Source organism: Colobus angolensis, unplaced genomic scaffold (assembly GCF_000951035.1).
Source record: "Colobus angolensis palliatus isolate OR3802 unplaced genomic scaffold, Cang.pa_1.0 Scaffold153, whole genome shotgun sequence".
Lineage (NCBI taxonomy): Eukaryota > Metazoa > Chordata > Mammalia > Primates > Cercopithecidae > Colobus > Colobus angolensis.
Window position 1 is genome coordinate 504 of NW_012114633.1, and position 15,883 is coordinate 16,386.

Below are 15,883 nucleotides of genomic sequence, written 5' to 3' on the forward strand. Positions count from 1 at the left end.
TCGAGGCAGGGTGGGACCCTATCTAGGCAGGGCGGGACCCTATCTAGGGCCACCTGGTGCTAACTTTTTAGGTTTTGTAAGGCCTACTAGTTTCAGTTATTTCTCATTATTTCCAATTCTTTGTGTATTTAAAAACAGTCTAAGAGCTACTAGCAGCTTAAGCTAGCCAATGGCAGAATATAGTATTACAGGTTATGACATTCATTTGTAACATTTCCAAACTAGAACAGTTACACAGTCATATTCTCCATGTACCATAGCCTTTTAATAATTAGCTTAGATTAAACTCAGTAATTTAACTATCGTTGGAAACAATCTCTTTCTGGCTTAATTTATTTCCTGGATTCATATTTGCATCATGCTGTATTGTAGTGATATGTATATGTGATTCTTCCTTGCATCAGATTATAAACCCATTAAAATTAAGGATTATTTTATTTACCTTTATATACTGACCGGATATCATGGGAACTGGCATCAATGATCAAATATAATTATAATATACTCTAGTTGGCAAATGTTGATACACTTGTACATCATTATGTCCAATATTTTTTCTGATATATATAGAGAAGTAAATTTTTAAAAAATATTTTTACATGGACTGGAAAATTCACTATTCAGAGGAACCATATTGAGGACTTTACTGCTTGAAGAATCTATTTATACAATGAAAATACATTCCATTGATAAACACAATTTGTGTTCAAACTTTACACACTTTGATTTTTTTTTTTTTTTTTGAGATGGAGTCTTGCTATGTCACCCAGGCTGGAATGCAGTGGCAGGATCTCAGCTCACTGCAACCTCTGCCTGCTTGGTTCAAGCAATTCTCCTGCCTCAGCCTCCCAAGTAGCTGAGATTACAGGCTTGCACCACCACACCCTGCTAATTTTTGTATTTTTAGTTGAGACGGGGTTTCATAATGTAGGCCAGGATGGTCTCAATCCCCGGACGTCTTGATCTGCCTGCCTCAACCTCCCAAAATGTTGGAGTTACAGGTGTGAGCCACTGTGCCAGGCCAAGATTTTTTTGAAAACAATTGTTTATATACATAATAGCATTTTAAGAAATCATTTAAATCTGTTTTGTTTTTAGTTTTTTGTTTACAGAAATAAATTGCATACAATTTTAAATACCCTAATATTAAAAAAAGCAAAGCTGTAGCCGTGGTTACTAGCTGAAAGTGTCAGATCTTTTTCTCTTAAACTCTCAGGATCTCTACAGCCTGTCTCTTTTTGTCTCTGTCTATCTCTCTCTCTATATATACACATACATATTTATATACATACACACACACACATATATATATTTCTTCCCAAAGGCAGACTGCTTTCAAGTATATTAAAAGTCAGATTAAAGAAGGAGAAGGAAAATACTTTTCTTTGAAAGAGAGATAGTAGGTACCTGCCAAGAAAAATAGAGAATTGAATTGGAAAAAAAAAAAATGTCATCTTCTGTTGCTACAAAATGTTTTGCTGAAAAGAGAGGAGCTCATCATAATTTGCATTTGTAATACTCTGTGTGAAGGCTATTGTGGTTTTGGATTGCAGGAGAGGTCCAGGTGAGACTGGAGGAAACCCATTCAGTGTATTTTCATCCCAGGAAGCATCTTTATATCTTTCTTCTCCTAAATATCAGAACAGAACTAAGAAAAACTTCTAAATGGCTCCATGAGAGAAAAGGGGACTACAAAAGCCCACCCACTGCACCCTCCATGAGCTGCAGCCTCTGTGGAATGGTGCTGAAATTCATTTCAATAATATTACATGCTTAAAAATAAAAAAGTAGTGATTCCAGTAAGAACATCCTTTGCTTTCTTCCCAACATAAATGACAGAGAAACCACCCTTACCTCTCTGTTATCCCTGAACCCAAATGTATAATCCAAATGTGTCCTATTTACCATACATCCAATTAACTATCTCTTGAGATGTATATAAAAAATAACTCCATGGAATCAAAGGAGACAAAAGTCATCATTCTGTTCTATGTTCTGAGATATTTTTTTAATTGGAAATGTCAGAGGCACGTGAACCAGAGCAACTCCATCTTAAATAGGAGCTGGGTAAAATGAGGCTGAAACCTACTGGGCTGCATTTCTAGATGGTTAAGGCATTCTAAGTCACAGGATGAGATAGGCGGTCAGCACAAAATACAGGTGATAAAGACCTCGCTGATAGAACAGGTTGCGGTAAAGAAGTCAGCTAAAACCTTCCAAAACCAAGATGGCCACGAGAGTGACCTCTGGTCATCCTCACTGCTACACTCCCAAGAGTGCCTGACAGTTTACAAGTGCCATGGCAATGTCAGGAAGTTACCCCATATGGTCTAAAAAGGGGAGGCATGAATAATACACCCCTTGTTTAGCATATCATCAAGCCCTTGAGGCTGTTCTGTCTATGGAGTAGCCTTTCTTTTATTCTTTTACTTTCTAATAAACTTGTTTTCACTTTGCAGTATAGACTAGCCCTGAATTCTTTCTTGAGCAAGATTCAAGAATCCTCCCTGCGGTCTGGATCAGGAACATTTTCCTATAACTGAAATACATGGCTACCTCTTTTATCCCACCACTGTACTCTGTTTGGATATTTACTCAGCTCTTAGTATACTTTATTGAAATGATTTGTTTATATATGCTTCTTTTGCTTACCTTTGAGCTTCTTCATTTCTAGAATGGTGTCTTGTTCTTGTTTGAGTGTATGCCATATGTATCAGGCAACGTGTGGGTACTGGAGAAAGAGTTGTGGTTTTGGATTGCAGGAGAGGTCCAGGTGAGACTGCAGGAAACCCATTCAGTCTATTTTCATCCCAGGAAGCATCTTTATATCTTTCTCCTCCTAAATATCAGAAAAGAACTAAGAAAAACTTCCAAATGGTGAAAGGAACCTGGCCTGAAGGAATTTAATCCTGGGGAGATAACAGGATATAATTATGTCATTTGCCAAAGAATCCTGAGCATTTCTATATGTTGATTGAATTATCTAAAAAATACTTTTGAGTCGATTGATTTTTCCCTTTTAAATTTATATGAAGGATTGATTTCCAAATATTGAGGGAAAAAAACCTTAAAGTAATAGGCACAGAGCATATATAAATTTTAAACTCTTTACTAGAGCTTTCAAATCTGACCTACTTTTATGCAGGTTTAATTTATAGGTGCCATATAATTTTTTCAATTTGTAAATGTGATTCCAATAACATTATACCTTTGTATTTCAAACATATGTGTGTGTGTATATATATATATATTTGATATCAGAATTTACTTCAAATCTCATTTCTCAAATCTTTAAAGTATTTTCAGATAGTCTCCCAAAATGTCTTTTTAACGGTGGGTATAACAAGTAATATGGGAAGTATTGCCATGATTTTATGTCACCTCAGAAATGCTTTCTATCAGCTCTCAATTCTGAATAACACAAAATATTAGTTTTTTTCACAGGAAGAGGTATAGGCATGTCACTGACATAGGGGAGCATAGTTTTATGCAGAAGTTCTAAGACTTGTGGACAAACTTTTCGACTTTTTTTTGAAGCATCTACATTTCTTAAATTATTTGAAATTAATTAATTTGTACAACAAACAAAACATGAACTTTCCTGTTATCTTAAATGCAAAGGATATGGGCTTTATTTTAGATAAACGATATATACATATATGAGTTATATATGAGTTAACTATTACAGAAATACTAAATTTGGTGGGGGAAAATCATCCAAATATTAAAAGAATCATTTTCAATGCCATTATCTAATTATATGTATTTAAGGCACTTTGGATATTAGAGAATGAGTCCCAGATCTAGCACTATATTACTAAAGAGTATTCATGTGTCACTTATGACACATTTAAAACAGTACTATTGCTTTACCTGAGTACCTGAACCCATCTGATGTGCGACATTTAGTTACTTAATTTCCACTGTTTTTGGATATTCCTTTGCTTTCCCTTACGAGCCAAATTTAATATGATATTGCTTATAAGGCCATCATATCAAGATCTATTACTCTGGCATTGCAATCAATTTATTATATGAGTGCTTATTCTCATCTACACTGAAATTTGTTTTTAAAACAACTTTTCAAATAATATAAGGTTGATAATATTAACTTTCTGTGTCCAGCCATTCCACAGACATAAAGCAACAGCATGGATGAACGTGGAGGATATTATGCTGGTTGGAATAAGCCAGTGATAGATGGGCCAACACTGTAAAATGACACTTATATGAGGTATGTAAAATATAGAAGCAGAAAATAGAACGGTGGTTGCCAGGTGCTGGGGAGAGGGAAAACAGGGAGTTGTTGTTTATTGGATATAAAATTTCAGTTCTACAAGATGAAAAAGTTCTAGAGATCTGTTGTACAACCAAGTGCCTTTAGTTAATAATATGCTACTATTTATTTACAAATTTGTTAGGATGGTAGAACTCATGTTAAGTGTTCTTTCCACCAAAAAACAAACAAAACAAAATCACATGCATGCACACACATCCAAAAACAAAACAAAAACGCACATAGAGACAAGAAACTTTGGAAGTAATGGAAATGTTTATTACTTAATAGTGATGATGGTATCACCATCAAATGCATACGTCCAAACTCATAAAATTATATACACTAAAAATATACAGTTTTTATGATGTATCAATTATACCACAATAAAGCTGTTAAAAATCACTTGCATATTTGAGATCTCTTTAATAATTTGCTAGAGACCGCACAGATCAGCAGTATATCCTATTGACTTATTTAAGATGTTTTTACTACAACATATATCTTTAAAGGTAGCAGACACCATAGGTACACTGCAGCCTATAAATGTAGAAGAGAGACTACCAGTTAGATACTGCACACAAATAAAATCAACTAAAATGTGTATGAATGTTTTAAAATTGATTTAAAATATATACATGACTAGCTTTTCATGATTTTGAAGCAACTGACATTGGTTGCTTTAGACAATGCTTGTAACACTTGATATCTTTATAATCTTTCTTTAAAAAAATTTTTTTGGAAACATAGTAGAATGTAGTTAAAATGTTACTTATTATGCAGTATGTAATTTAAGTGTTAATTATTATAATGTTTTAAGTCTTAGATTTATTTAATAATTGTCTAATATAAACCTTAACTATAAATAAAATAAATAAAGAGAAAAAATCTGCCTTACCAAGTGATTCCAAGTAACAAATTATCAATGTAAAACAAAATAATTCAACTTATCTTCATGGAACGGACTTTGAGCACTTAAAAAATCAATCTAACATGTATAAGTAAATTTTATTAATTCTATTGGTATTTTATCCCTACTTTTGTTATAATTAGATTACTTATTAGATAATCTAATGGCAGAAGCTAATAAATAAGTAGGAATATCATCTAACTGGTTGGCACATATGTAAAAATGAAGTTTAAAAAACTGTAAAAATGATAAAGCATGAATTGGGAGTCAATAGTGTTAGAATTCTGATTTCTAGAAAAGATTTGTGGAGAAAGTAAAACTAACATATAATGTTCCAAGCACAATACTTAGTAAAATGTGTACTAAATAAATTATAAACATTTCCATATTACTAATGATAACAAAAAATACTATATTCAGAAGCATCTTAAAACTCAGTCTCTGTGGGTTGCAATAAATTTCCAATAAAGTATTATTCTAAATAATATAAATAAATTTAACTCTCAGAATCAAAATTACTAGCTCACCAGAGCCCAAGAAACTGAAAAGCATGAGTCAACATAATTACTTGTTAATAATATAATTACTTGTTAATAACATAATTATTTGTTAATAACATAATTACATATTGGAGAAATAATCAATTTATTAAGTTAAATTAAAGAAAAATACATAATTAATTTTTTTAAAAAATGCAAGGTTGACTCGTTAGACTTTTGTTTCTAATTATTTAAAAAAGTGATTTTTAAAAATATGTCTTCTTATAACCTATCTGTTCATTGTTGTAGCACAGATTCCTGAACACAACCTCAAATCTATTAAATCAGAATTTCTAAATGGTGGGCCCTTGGAATATATATGTTTTACTAGCTTTCAAGAAGAATCTTAGATATACTAATATTAGAAATCATTAGCTCTATTTTTCTGTCCATACATACATTTTTATAAATAAGTAATATTCATATATAATAAAATAATATATTTCATTTTGTTTTATTTATTTAACTCTATCCCAGCCAATAATAATAATAATAATAATAATAATTGGCAGGGATCAAATAAAGAAAAACATCTGCCAAATACACAACAGTCAAGAACTTACATGCATATGAATGTTTATTTCAGGATCCCAGACACTTGCTTGTGTACTGTGCTTCATTGACTGGGGTGTTAGATAATGTAAACCCAAAAGTCTGTATATACTCATGGGAACAGTATATAGTTCTGTTCTTAAATTTATTTATTTACCTTTCTACTGGATTTGATTACAAGTTCCAGCTTCTAATGTTGTTTTGTGTTCTTACTTGCTTATTACTTTGTTCATTCTCCTTCCTATCCTCAGGATGCCTGGAGATTTGATTTTATATTTTCTTATGTTTATTAATATTATGTAGAGCAAATTAATTCCATTTATGCTTCCCACCACTTGAGTTCTATCTTCGATTATTAAGTCCTGATTTAACTTGTACAGCTATGCAAAACAACCAAACACACAGAAAAATTAGGGCAAGACACAGACTTTCCTCATATACCAAAATGAAGGAATTGGCAGTAATTTACTTTGACTTTGAGTGACTTTAAGATTTTAGTTATTCTTTTACTTTTCCAGTTTCAATACGAAAAGTACTATGGGGATTTTTAGTTGTCCACTTACAGACTTATGCCACCTTTCTGGAAAGCAGAACTAGCTGTAGTCCAATCTGGCTTTAATTTTTTGTAAACCACTGTCTACACACACACACACACGCACACACACAGAGAGAGAGAGAGAGAGAGAGATCTGAATTGAGTGAAAGTTAAGAAAATTCAATGTAATCTAATGAACAAACCATAGGATATTTGCAATTACATCATTTTCTTTTATTTTCTGATTTTCATGTTCCTCAATGGACAGATGTAACAATACCTGCCTTATATAATAAGTACTTAGCAGAATTTCTGGAATATGTCAAGAAATAAATGTAATGTAGCTAGTTTATTTCAAAATTTTAGAACTAAAAGGGATCTTAAACCTCATCAGACATAAACTTGTCATTTTATATATAAAGAAACAGGCCAAGAGAAGTGCATTTGTTTGATAAAGAACATTTAAAAATAAATGAAGGGGAAGAGTGTTCAGGATAGACCACAGTGCACTGTGCGAATGCAATCAACTGGGATGGCTATATTGTGATATGGCACCATTGCAAATATCACTTCTAAGGTGAATGCATGGCTGAAATTGATCCATCTTAACAACTACTGGCATCTAAATTAATTTGACCACTTTGTCTTTGAAACTAAAATAATCTGTTTCTAGTGAGAGAATTCAGTTTTGGTGGTTTGAAAAGGAAGAGTTAGCTACAGTTTAATAGAGAGACACTTCAGGAAAAGGCAGCCTTCAATCAAATTCTGCAGAGTTGAGGCAATAATAGGAGAATGGTCATATATAGCCAAAGACAAAATATTTTGCTTTCTTAAACAGTCTTACATACTCAGTCTTTGATACTCAGGATATAATTTTGACTTAAAAATGTTATCATCATACAATAAATTGATTGTTGTCTGTTCAGCAAAATTTTAGTCAATCAAAAGCATTCTTTAACTCTTCTACTTGTTTTGTCCTTCTGGAATCACCAAGAATTTTTTTTAAGCACCTGCTGTGTATCTGACAACTTAAGGCACTTACAATTTAAACAGGAGGCATCTAAGAAACAACTGAAAATCAATACAAGAAACTAAAGGAGAAGACAAGGTAACATGAAATCAGATGGTAGATTGATCGGTGCAATTTCAAGATCTATAGGCCTCCAGGAAAGGAAGATCACAGAAACTGAGGATTTCAGAAACTGCTCGTGGAGAGGAAGAAATAAAGTTCCTTGTAAAAGGAAGTGCAGGATTTAAGTTGATTTATGTGAGGGAATATAGCTTTTCAGGAAAAGATACTATGAAGTAAATACAGAAAAATAAACAGAAATAAATGTGTTACTTCTTTAGGAATTGTTTTTAAGTGTGCTTGTATCCAATTCCTTTTCCTGTTCTTCACTTATTGATTAATTAAATACTATTTTTCACTGGGTCTTTATTTTTTCTCTGTTTTATTGGGGGGCTGTTGGTAAGCATAGGGATGATTATAAAACATGTTATAGTTATTCTATCACAGTTAAACAAATAAATGTGCAAATTATTTTAAAATAAAGTTATTTCTACACACACACACACACACAACTATCTAAAAAAATCCCGAATAAAAAATTGCAAGATAACTAAAGAAGTTAAAATAATTAGCTATTTCATCCAGGATTAAGGCTTTTTTTAAGGATGGTGTTTTCTTACATTATAGACATATATGCACCTAGATACATATATAATAGAGAATGAAGGAGGGAATGGAGGGAAATGCACAGATTTGAAGAGAGGGAAGATAACTCAGTGTAGAAATCCTGTTGTTTGGATATTTTGACCATATTTTAAAAAAAAAATTTGCTTTTTATTTTAATACAATACAAGTTTATTTTTGAATTTTGTAACCTACAGGTAATTAAAGAAAATAATCTCTATCAACATGCTGAAACCAACATGGTGAAATTAGCTGGGAGTGGTGGCGGGCGCCTGTAATTCCAGCTACTTGGGAAGCTGAGGCAGGAGAATCGCTTGAACCTGGGAGGCGGAGGTTTCAGTGAGCTGAGACAGTGCCATTGCATTCTAGTTCGAGCGACAAGAATGAAACTCCATCTCAAAACAAAACCAAAAACAAAAATAATCTCTGTCCCTCTATTCAAGAACAACCGTTACAAATGCTACACTATTACTTTTTTCAGTTTTTGTATAATTATGTTTGTTTTTCTCTTTAAGATTAATTGGAATCTTACTGCCTATGTAATTAAGTATATTCTTTTCATTTATTCACATATAAGACTGCTTTACTTTGTTGTAAAATCTTGAAAAGCATAACTTGAAATATCCCATCTGACTGCTATCTCATCATCTATTATCATTACCATCTTCATCATTCTAATGATTTCAATATGAGACAGGAAAAATACATAATGTAGGAGAAATGATGTGATAAAGCCTATCTTACCCCTCTAAAACATACACATATGCATATTTGTGCTAAATTTTAGAATAATAGCATGTTCTTACTGCCTCCCTCATCAAAACCAGGAATGCTTGTTAGTGATCTTAATTTTTGTTCTTTACATTATTATGAAATATACAATATTCTCTTGAAACATGTTGTGATGCCAAAACGTGAAGAATTGCTCAAGAAAACCAAAACAAAACAAAGCAAAGAAACAAGCACACAAACACAAGCATAAGATTAAGTCAAAGGGACACTGGAACCAATGGTGAAAGAGTTTCCAATGGCCTAAGATGGAAATATTTGAACAAGACAATACATAATATAGTACTGAATAATAACCAATAGTTTAAAATAAATATTAGTGAGTCCATATTGATATAAATAAATGTTTATAGAAATAAGTTAATGCTGGAAAAGAGACAAATGCTCCAACAAAAATGTATTCAAAATAATTTATGTAGATAATCTGGTCTCAGTGGGGGCCACATAACTCTCCCCCTTTAAGTATGGACTACTTATAGTGACTTACTTCTAATGAGCACAGTATGGAAAGAAGAAAACAAAAGTGACTTTTCAGTGGACAAAACTGACAAACATTACCTCTGCCAATGATCCAGGTTAACACCAACGGTTATGTCATGGAAATAGTATGTATCCTTGCAATGATCAAACATATTTTCATGAAACTGCTTAACCTAAACAAGCAAAGAAACAAACCCAAAATACTCAATATTCTTTAAAAGACAAGACTCAGAGACTTAAAATATAACAAAGTCACCAGCATCTTTTAAAATATAACTCCCCATATGAAAAGACATGAAATTTCCATTCCTCTCAGGAGAAAAATCAATCAATAGAAATAGAACCAAAAAATGAGAGATGATGAACTTAGCAGACAAGGACTTCAAAAGATGTGTTATGAATATGTTCAAGAATTTAAATGAAAACACGTGGATGATATAAAAGGGGAAATCAACAAAATATATAGAGATGAAAAATACCATATTTGAAGTGAAAATATGATTGGATCAATTTAACAGCTTTTTGGAAAATGTAGAATAAAAGATTAGTAAAACGACTGTAGCAATAGAAACTACCCAAAATAAACTACAGAGGTTGTTTCCATTATGATGGAATAATTGTTATTATATTTGCCCCTTTTGCCTAAACAACTATTAAAATGGGACACAAATCAATACAGAATGATAATCCCTGAGAAAAGAGTGAGTCCTACAATAGCACTGCACTACTTTCCTGGAAGTGCTTTTGAACGATGGCAGAGAGAGTGGAACCCAAGTACAGTAAAGGAATATCAGGGATATGGAGATGAATACCAGATGTTTAGCTGATAAAACATGTAAAACATATTATTAGAAAGAAGGGACCTAGGTCAACAAAGATTTCACCTGTCCCCTGCATGGAGTTCATATGCTGTGTTTCCTTTTGCTTATTTGCAGTGAATGATGGTAAATATAATTCCTTCAACTAAATGTAACACATGAATTTCAATGCTAAACTCTTAATCAAAAATGGAAGAACTTATTCTTTTTGCCAGGAATGTAAATTATTTATCTTATAAAATATTTTTAAATTAGATATTCAAATAAAATGTTAAACAACAGTACATATGCTACACCAGTGCTTCAAATTCTTGTACATTAAAATTTCATAGAATTTAACAAAGTCTACCTTACCAAAATAAAAATGATACTAATTCATTATCTCCTTTAATTTTTTTTCTCTCTCTCTTTCTCTCTTTTTTATAATTGACAGGGTTATGCTCTGTTGTGCAGGTTGGAGTGCAGTGATGTGACCATAGCTCACTGCAACCTCAAACTCCTGGGTTCAAGTGATCTTCCTGTCTTGGCCTCTCAACGTATTGGGATTGCAGATGTGAGCCACTGCACCTGGTTAATTCGCCATTTATATCTAACAATTTTTAACTCATCATTTATTGTCTATTATTTATTCTTTAATCTGTGAAGACACGCAGAAAGTACACAATACATATTAATAAAATGGTATTAAATATATGAAAGAATTGCATTAGCAATATAGTTCTGAGTAAAAGTACAATACTGAAAATATCTCAGAAGCTATGCCATAATTATCTTATATATTTTCTACACGTAAATCTACTCCTAGTTTTTCATTTCATACATACTTCTTATCAAAAAATTGGCATAAATATGCAATTGATATTGGCTAAAACTATACAGAGTAATGTTCATTAATAGAAGAATAAAATGTTAACATATTTTTACTGATGGTAAAAAGTGAATTAAAGTGAACTGAGGAATTTTATGCTTTCTGGAAAGAACACAAAATAAAATCAAATGATGAATGAGTGAACATGATAAAAAGCAATTCTGTGTAAAATTGACACAAAAATAAGCAGTCTAGACAAATTTAGAGCTAAAAGTGTGGGCATAGGACCTTTTGACCTGGTAGATACAATAGCAACAAATATTAAATTGGCAACAGCAAAGCACATAGTCAATAATATTTCAGTGATCAAATAATGAATGATGAGTAAAATCATTGTTGAACATTTTATTCAAAATTTTCTCATCTTAATGAAAAAGTGTAATGTCAGTAAATCAGGACAATTTCAATAAAAGAAAAATATTAATGTGCTATAAAAATACCAAAAATAATTTAGTTCTATGAGGATTTTAGTAAAATACATGCAACTTAATCTTCCCACAAACCAGGTTTCAAGTAATTTTAATAAAAATGATAAAAAATGAAACATAAAAGAATAATAGAAATGTACACAGAGGGAGTCAGTCAGAGGCATAGCAAATTAATCAAATATTATCAGTGCTTAGAGTACATGCCAATAGTAAGTCTGTTATCATTATATAAATTACATAATCTTTGTTTCTAATTATGACACAACTGAATGAGGAAAACATCTTCCATATTTCAAATAATTTTAATAAAATGCAGAAGCTGTTATAATTGGCAATATTAACATTTATGTGATGATGCCAATAGTGTTTAAAATTCTGTAGGTTCAGTATTATAGAAATTAACTATCACATAATTTTATATCAAATTTTGGATAGTTGAGCTTTTCTGTTGTTTAGAGCCAGAGTAGAAGACATTTTAATATTAGTCCCCTCATATTTTCCATTTTTACACACAATTTTTACCTATTTATATACTTATGTACTGGGACAAAATATCAAAACACATAATTATAATTTTATTTATTCATAGTCAAATGTGTTACAATTATGTCAACATGTAAATTTCTCAAGAAATCTGTGGTTTGCTAAGAATACTAGAATGACTTCAACATTTTAGTAGAGCAGATATTTATTTTTATTATTGTGAACTAGGAAAGTAAATCCTTCTACGTTTTGAATCTATATCCGCCTCAAGCATCTGTCCCATTTTTCTGTTCCTATTTCCAAACTCCCAAACTTTGCAAACATCAAAACTTGAACTTCAAATTAAATGTTGTTCATTTCCTTTGAAATCCAAGCCAATTAGGTACTTACTTGCTGACATTCCACGAAAGTAACTGTTAAAAATGTCAACAGTGATCTCCATGTCATTAAACTCAATATTCAATTCCCACTATTCATCTTACCTAACTTGTTAATATTTGGCAAAGGATCTTCTGCTTGCAACTCTCCACTGGCTTTTATTCCTTCTCAATCTGCTTTGGTGGTTTCTCAGTTCATTAAATGGTAAATGTTGGCGTAGCCAATGACAGTTACTCCTATCAATTTTTACACAGTTACACTCATTCCACAGATGGTGTCGTTCACTGACAACTGTAAATATCAGCAGTTCCCTAATGATTCAAAATAATTATACTTGGCTTAACTATACCTCTGAACTCCAGACTTTCATGACCAAATTTGCCAACTTGTCATTTTTTCTTAGATGTGTACTAAGTATCTCAAAATTATGTAACACAGATTCAAACTCCTGATTCCCACCAACACCAGATTTCTCATGTCTGCCTCCGTCTTTACATTGCCTTCTTCTCTTTGTGTCTGTGTCCTTTTCCTGTCTCTTATAAGGACATCCTCATTGGATTTGGGACCTGTCCTAATTCAGTATCATCTCATCTACATCTTTATTTTAAGGATCTAGAAATACCCTGATTCCAAATAAGATCACATTCTGAGATTCTGTGTAGATAGGAATTTGGGGGAAGATACTAGTTAATCCACCACATCCTCTATTTCACTAAATTACAACTTTATTCTTGTAGGAGGTGAATCCTCATGGTGATTCTTCATGCTTTTCTTTCTCTTCTATACACATTTGATCCATCAGATCTTTTACAGTTTTCAGCTTCAAAACTACCTCCAGAATTCAACAGCTGCTAATCACCATTGCTTAACACCGGTCAAAGTTACCATCATTTCAAACTTGGGTTATTTAAAGGGACTCCATACTAAGCCCATTGTACTTTTCCTTTGAAGTTTACCCTTAAAAACACTCAGAAAAAAGCCAATGTCTTCACATTATCCTATATAATGTTCTATTTCCACACAAGCATCTCTTCTTTCTTTTGCTTATTTTAAATGCAGATGTGGTTCCCTCCAACAGTTTCTCAAACACAGCAAGCATCCTTTGTTAATAAGTAACGTGCAATTATGGTTGTATCATTTGGAAAAAAAAAAATCTCTATATGCTGCATTGTTCACTCCCCCACTCTTTAATGGTTCTGTTCAAACAGCACCTTTCAGAAAGAGCATCCCTGAAATAATAAATAATATTATTTCTTCAACAATGTCTTTATTCTCCCCTTTTCCCCCCAGTTCTTATAACTACTTAACTTCATGTATTTATTTGCTTAGGTGTTTATTGTCTTTCTTTTCCAATAAAATGCAAAATTCTTGAGGTAAGGACTATTTTACTCTTAGGTCCATGTATATTACAAAATAGGTACTCAGATAATATTTCATGAATTGATGGATTAATCCATCTGAAGTTCTGTCTTTACATGATCAAACTCCACTTGCAAATAACAAGTTTGTCAGAAAGCCAGGAAGTTTCTGCTGGCATCGGCTTCTGTATCATGCTTCTTTGACAGTGATTAGATTCCTGAAATAAACATTGACTTAGAAATATTCTTTGTGTCAGAAAATGAAAAAAAAAAGATAATTTTTAACTAGTGCAAAAGGATAACATATTTTTCACAGAGTAAAAAATAAATTGGTGTTTAAAATAGAATTTTTAGCATTCTCTTTGATATTGCTTTGTCATTTGTAATGGACAATTTAAACTCTCTAATATATATATTATGGTTTATCTATAACATGTTAATGAAATGCAAGAATGTTATGACTGCAATAAGTGGAAAAATAGTAAAGTTCCATTTACAGAACAAAAGGTGTTTGATGTGATGTCAAAGGCTCTTTAAATATATAATTCATCCCATCTGTTAGTCTCACCACATAGCCAGCTGTGAGGTTTATAAGTTAAAAAAAAAAAAAAAAAGAGGAAAGAACGAAAGCTTGGCAATTCCTAGCTCTGTTTTGATTAGCATAAACTTCTGCTTTCTTGTCAGGAAATCCCTCTCTGTAGATTAAAATATCTTGCAAGTTGCCATTTCCTCTTCTCTTCTGATGTTTTATGATTAAGCAATGAAAAAAATATAAGCAAGATACCACATTTTGGCTGAACAAAATTTTCTATGCAATGTCCAATAGTGCACATTGCCACAGTTTATTAGATGGTGGCACACCTTAAATATAAAGATGTCATCAATTCCAAATTTCAAACTGTGTTGAAAAGTGAAATTCCAAGGGAGAACATATACAGGAGATTTGTGCCAGAACTACTTCCCAACAGCAACATCAAAAAGAAATGAAAAAATAATTTTTCTAATTGGAAATATGTGGGGAATATAAGGTAGGAAGAATTTAATTAATAGATTTGGAGTAAGGCCAGAACTGCAGGGTTAATACTTTTGGTTTTTCAAGGAGTGCCGTGGGATCTTGAATGCCTATGGTGGTCAGTAGAACTGGCAAGTTTTACCCTGGATTAATCATAAAACAGCTTTAAAAATTTATTTGGGGATAACGTTTTATGCAAAGTATGTCATGTGTGATTTTCACGGGGTTTTTTTTTGCAAATGATATACTTCAGCACAATATGACAATTTTGAGGGTTTTTCTTAGGAGAAATTATCGGCATCCAATAAAGCTATTTCAAAATATTAAATATGTTAACATTTACAAAGCACAGCAAGTGAAATTTCTTAATGTATTTTTAAATAAGTACATTCATTTTAATACTTCTGATGCGCGCACGTGTGTGTGTGTGTGCATGTGTGTATGTTTTCCCCTTCATTTTTTTAAACTTTTATTTTAACTTCAGGGGTAAAAGTGCAGGTTCGTTACATAGGTAAACTTGCGTCATGGGGGGTTGTTGTACAGATTATTTCATCACCCAAGTGTTAAGCCTAGTACCAATTAGTTATTTTTCCTGACCCTACCCCTCCTCCCACCCTCCACTCTCCAATAGTCCCCAGTGTGTGTTATTCCCCACTGTGTATCCATGTGTTTTTATCATTTATCTCCCACTTAGTGAGAACACACGGTATTTGGTTTTCTGTTCCTTTGCTGGTTTGCTAAACATAATGGTCTCCAGCTCCATC